The sequence below is a fragment of the Mesoplodon densirostris genome, chromosome 3 (assembly GCF_025265405.1).
Source record: "Mesoplodon densirostris isolate mMesDen1 chromosome 3, mMesDen1 primary haplotype, whole genome shotgun sequence".
Lineage (NCBI taxonomy): Eukaryota > Metazoa > Chordata > Mammalia > Artiodactyla > Ziphiidae > Mesoplodon > Mesoplodon densirostris.
The window spans coordinates 74,757,455-74,763,454 of NC_082663.1; positions in this window are offsets into that span (position 1 = coordinate 74,757,455).

Below are 6,000 nucleotides of genomic sequence, written 5' to 3' on the forward strand. Positions count from 1 at the left end.
TTTAGTCATTTTCAACAGTATTCAGGCTATGTTACCTGTTAATTAAATGAAGGATGCCACACTTTTATGATCTGCAGTTTCACTTTCCTTAGCAGGAAAGCAGTTAAGATGTGTGAAAAGCACTATATATGTGTGTGTGTGTGTGTGTGTGTGTGTGTGTGTGTGAGAACAACTAATCAGGCTACCATTTTGCACACACATCGTAATTGCCTTTTGTGCTAAGAGCCGTGCAAAAGTGAGCCATAAAATTTTAGCCACTGGGAAGTTTCATTCCAATTTCACTGCATTCAAATCATTGACATTTTCAGCTGAATCACATATCACGGATTCATTCGCATGTTCCCTCCTGGCTGGTTAAAGTCGGCCTGATGCTGGCCTGTGTTGGGCCCTGAAACACAAGTACCTGACTCTTGGCTGCATGACTTGTATTTGAAAACCAGATGTTCTTTGTGCCATTGGCCATACCTCTGCTGCACGGCCAGATCCTGGATGCTACACCAGAGAGCTCTCCTCTGTCATGAGGTCACCCAGAACCAGCTCACGGGGCAAGCCTGAGAGGGAGGGGAGGAAGGCAAATTGCACCTGAGTCTCTTCCACCTGCTGTCCACACACATTTTAGCAAATAAAGTGAACATTGAGAGCCCATTTTTGTAAAAATAAGCCCCCAAAATCACAAACTCATAGAATCACCTACATATATATATATATATATATACACATATACACACACACATATGTATATATTTGCACGTATTTAGAGAAAAGTCTAGGAAAACACCAAGACACTGGGGGTACAGAAGGGCAGAAAGGTGGACTTCTACCTTCAATTTATATACTCTGGGCTATTCTGATTTTTTTCCCCATAAGTACAGTCTAGTAATCTTTTTTATAATGCAATGAACACCACTATACCCATTAACGCAATTCAATAATTGTCTTTTTTAAGATTAATTAATTAATTACTATTATTATTATTTTTGGCTGCATTAGGTCTTTGTTGCTGCGTGCGGGCTTTCTCTAGTTGCGACGAGAGGGGACTACTCTTTGTTGCGGTGCATGGGCTTCTCATTGCGGTGGCTTCTCTTGTTATGGAGCACGGGCTCTAGGCATGCAGGCTTCAGTAGTTGTGGCACGTGGACTCAGTAGTTGTGGCTTGTAGGCTCTAGAGTACAGGCTCAGTAGTTGTGGCTCACGGGCTCAGTTGCTCCATGGCATGTGGGATCTTCCCAGACCAGGGATCAAACCTGTGTCCCTGCATTGGCAGGCAGATTCTTAACCACTGCACCACCAGGGAAGTCCCCTAGTAATTGTTTAATATGTATATTTTACGAAAGAGAACATCAGTGCCAGCATTATAAGGGAAGAGGTCATGCCAGAAGGGGAGGTTAGAAGATGTTTCCTTCCTTCAAATGCAGAGTCAGCTCTGGGAACTGCTGTTGTAGAAGCATTTGGTTATACAAAAGGAGCAAGGGAGAAACATGAACGCTTTACTCTTAAGAATGATGAAACAAAAGGGTCCAGGAGAAACTTTCAGGTACATGATGTAGACAGGTGGGCTGAAATCTACAGGCTACAGCCTGACTCTTCTCCAAAACATGCCTCCCAAGGCTGAGATAATAGACTCAGCACATAAGTCACATCTTGACTCTGTCTCAACAACATCTCTGCCCAGTCGCCCAGAAATTCAGTATATTAATGAAGTGAAGGATGTGTGGCATGCCCAGCTCTGCAGTTGGGACACAGCCCTGGCACACCTCCTGCTGACATGTGCCACTCCTGGAATGTTGGGCCACTCCACCCTCAAACTAACTTCTGGCTGAACTGGGGGTGTCCTGGCTCCAGCAGAGAAGAAGCTTCAGTCCTGGTTTTCACACTTGAACTTTACAGTTCTGGAACGAGAGCCAAAAAATGCAACCTACCCTGAGCAACAGCCAGGATGTTGATGCTGCCAGGCAATTCCTGGCTCATTGGACCACCGCCTCCCACTTTCTGGACCAAGAGGATACACTAGAGACCAACCTCTTTTGATTCAGGTCTTGCTGACAAATCACTGATCCAGCCAGATTGCTTCCTTTGCTTGAGTTACTACCTGCTAATGAGTTATGCACTTTGTAAAATGTATTAATACTCTTACACTAGCAAGATGTGGAAGAAATTCATACGGCATTTATTTTAAAATGATGGCCTTAGGGACTAGAAGAGTTTTAGGGGAGGTAGAATTTTATTTTTACTACCATATCTGCTCTAACAAGTTTAAAACTTCATATAAGTTGCTACTGATGTGATTCATCATATCATCATTGCAATTCTAGTGTAGTGGTGTTTTTGTTTTTGTTTTTTTTACATGGAAGTGTTAAATGCATGGGACTTAAAATGCTGTGATCGGGCCACAGCTGTATGGGAGGATAATTCTTAATCTCTTCGGAAAAGTTGACTGTGACTCAAATAAACTAAATAAACATGGTTGTGGTACCCATTAATACAATGTGGTATAGTAAAGATGAGAAAAATCTAAGAATATTGAAAGAATATGCAGTGAAGGATTCTGCAATTATAATAATGAAGATTTCTCAAAGCCTTGTTTCTGGTTCTGGCAGTAATACACTTAATTTGCATTTTATTTCCATATAATCTATTTGTGCCACTTTAATTGGCAACTTTACTTTTAAAAATTAATTCATATCTTCATGTTCTTTTTGCTTTATTTTGAAAATCGAGTCACGAAACTTTGACTAAAGTTTACCAAATAAATGCTCAATAGAGACAAATTCCAACCCTCTCCTGACTCCAAAACAAATATGATGCATTTTATTTGACCAACCTGCCTCCAAGGCTCTGATTTCCAGGCAATTATGTTTTATTGCTGCTATTCTTTTTTTTTTTTTTTTTTTTTTTTTTTCTTTTGCGCTACGCGGGCCTCTCATTGTTGTGGTCTCTCCCGTTGAGGAGCACAGGCTCTGGACGCACAGGCTCAGCGGCCATGGCTCACAGGCCCAGCTGCTCCGCGGCATGTGGGATCTTCCCGGATTGGGGCACGAACCCGTGTCCCCTGCATTAGCAGGCGGACTCTCAACCACTGCGCCACCAGGGAAGCCCTATTGCTGCTATTCTTAATGCCATTTCGAAACTTCAATTTTTTTTCTTTCCTCCTCACCTGTTATCACTGAGCCATCTCTACTGTACAAGAAATGCTCAACAGAGGTTGGAAAAACACATAGAAACTTGGAAAGCATGAGTAGGTTAACAGCTTAAGTACCAGCAAAAATTCTCATAGGTGCTTGGTGTAGTAAAATATGAGAAAACAAAAATGTGTTTGCTTGTTTACAGTTACATTGGCTTTGTCACAACGATGAGAACAGAGAGTTCAAACTTTAAATATGGGAATGGAAGAAGTTAATAACCATTTTTTACATATTTCCAATTTCATCAGTTTATATTTTAGCTCTGGAAATTTGCTGTATCTTTGTACTAACTATAAGAGGTTTGCATTCTTTATGAGAATAATGACAATAAGAATGATGAAGAATGTCAAGTAAGGAAAACTGAATTCCCTCTACTTGTTCCAACTTTGACCTTGGAGAAGACAGAAAGTTTTCTTGTTAGGCATTGTTTATGGTTCATGTGTTCAGATGAAGCAAGCTAGTAAATTTGTCAGAGAAAAATTAATGTTTCTCAGGAGATTGAACATTAATGCCAGCCAGCATCCCATCAAAGAACATGATTATATATATTCATATATTTAAAACTCTAGGGCTTTGTTTATAGTATTTTAAGCTTCAATTCACGAGCTTGTTGACGTATGAGAATCTTCCTTTTTGGAAGTCCAAACAGATGGAAAAACAAATTGTGAAATTACATGACACTTAGAAATATTGCATCATTCTATCCCCACTTTCTGTATCAAAAGATTTCCTAACATCTGAAAGCATCATCAGTGTGAGTAAACTGACATTTAAAAAGATGAAGAGATTTTTAAAGCCCCCAAAGCATTTACTCTTTAAAACCATATATAGAATGAATTTACCATTGAAAGTTAATCTCAAAGGATTTCCCTGGTGGTGCAGTGGTTAGGAATCTGCCTGCCAATGCAGGGGACACAGGTTCGAGCCTTGGTCCGGGAAGATCCCACATCCTGCAGGCAACAAAGCCCGTGCACCGCAACTACTGAGCCTGTGCTCTAGAGCCTGCGAGCCACAACTACTGAAGCCCATGGGCCTAGAGCCCGTGCTCCACAACAAGAGAAGGCACTGCAATGAGAAGCCTGCGCACCGCAATGAAGAGTAGCCCCTCTCGCTGCAACTAGAGAAAGCCCGTGCTCAGCAATGAAGACCCAGTGCAGCAGAAAATTAATTAATTAATTAATTAATTAATTTTTTAAAAAGTTAATCTCAAATATGAACGTGTTTTATTCCATCTCAATCACAGTTGAAAGGACACTGTTGTTTTGTGCTAAAACAATGTTAAGATGGCTTTTATTTTATATATCTCTTCCAGTATTTGAGTAAGTAGGAAACAGAAGTAAAGTTAGAAGAGCTGGTTCTGGTAATTTTAAAAAATCACAATAAAAAAAGTCACAACACTCGGTTCCAGTTGCCTCTCCAAGGACAGTGAGCATAAGTCCGTTCTCATTGGTAGATGCATCACCAACAAGAGGCAGGCCCAACAACAGCTGCTTCTGATAGAGGGCCCTAAACCTGGAGAATTTCAAAGTAGATTAGCTGTCTTATAGTCAACGGATGCAGCTCCCAAAAGAATGTTAGTTTATACTGAGTTTTGACATTTTATTCGGCAAACTATTATTATTATTTATTGATATATTATTAGTACTTGCTCATTAGCTGTTATTATTATTATCATCTGCTTTTGATCATTGTTACATTTCCAATACAGAGATTAGTACTTGGCATGTAAAAGGCAATCAATAAGTATTTGTTGAATGAATAAATGAATGACTCAATTAATCAAGAGATAAGAATGACTACTTAAAGAGTAATTTTGCCCTTGTTTTACTGTGTAAAAATAGCACTTAATAATCAGCTATATTTACTTTCTTTCAGACCTTTCTTTGCTAAAACTTTACATTTCTTCTGTCTCTTCTGCTGAGTCAGTGAGATTAGACACTCAGCTTTAACTTGATTTTCCTCCTATTTGTGGATGTCATCCATATATATGCCTTTTCAGCCAGTATAATCTTTCCAGAAGTTCTTGTTGACTGCAAGAGCTTAACAGCTCTTTATTGTTGAAGGGATGAGAAGACTGATATCCATTGTGTTTCATTTGGTGACTGAAATGTGTGACACATAACAAGGCCTTTATCCTCTGTTTATCCATCTGGAAAATGAGAACAACAATACTCACTAGTCTGGTATGGAAGTGATTGCCAAGGACTTTGCGATCCACGCAGGGAAGGTGACATTTTAGTTGGTACCTAATACAGATGTTTCCCTTTGATTAATTGGGTGTTCAGGTACTAAAGCACTTTCAGAGATGTTAAGCAAACAACAGGAACAACAACAACAAAAAGCAGAGTCTGGCTTACAGATTTTTAATGGTATTTACATGCTTCTACCTTAACGTATTAACTTTATATTCAATAATTCTTTAATACACAGCCACAGATTAGAGACCATTGAGTCTAGTGCTTCTTAACCAGGCTGTGTCCACACTCCCCTGTGGAATCTTTAAGTCTACACATGCCCTGTCCCCACCTTATTTTCTCCTGGGTAAGAACCAAGGATCCAACCTCTTTCCTTCTTTATGAAATAGCACATTAAGGACCAGCTGCTAAGTGTAACATCAGGACTAAAATCCTCATCTTCTGACTTCTGATGGGTTGTTATTCCCCTACTATGATTGATAGTTTGCATCGTTATACAGTTGACCCTTGAACAACACAGATTTGAACTGTGAGGGATCACTTATGCGTGGATTTTTTTCAATAATAAACACTACAGTATTACACAATCCTGGGTTGGTTGAATCTGAGGATGCGGGGCTAAG